Here is a 212-nt window from a genome sequence, read left to right on the forward strand (position 1 = left end):
TAAAAAATACAATAAATTATGATACAATTCAGTTAAAAAACCATATTATAAGAGCGTAAAGTAAAAAAACCATAATTTTAAATTATTATAAAATCAATAAAAATGAGTGTAAATATATAATCACTGATCAGTAAAACAAAATTGATATAAAAAATACAATAAATTATGATACAATTCAGTCAAAAAACCATAGTCAAATATATAATAATCAC

Source organism: Acyrthosiphon pisum, chromosome X (assembly GCF_005508785.2).
Source record: "Acyrthosiphon pisum isolate AL4f chromosome X, pea_aphid_22Mar2018_4r6ur, whole genome shotgun sequence".
In the NCBI taxonomy this organism is placed as follows: domain Eukaryota; kingdom Metazoa; phylum Arthropoda; class Insecta; order Hemiptera; family Aphididae; genus Acyrthosiphon; species Acyrthosiphon pisum.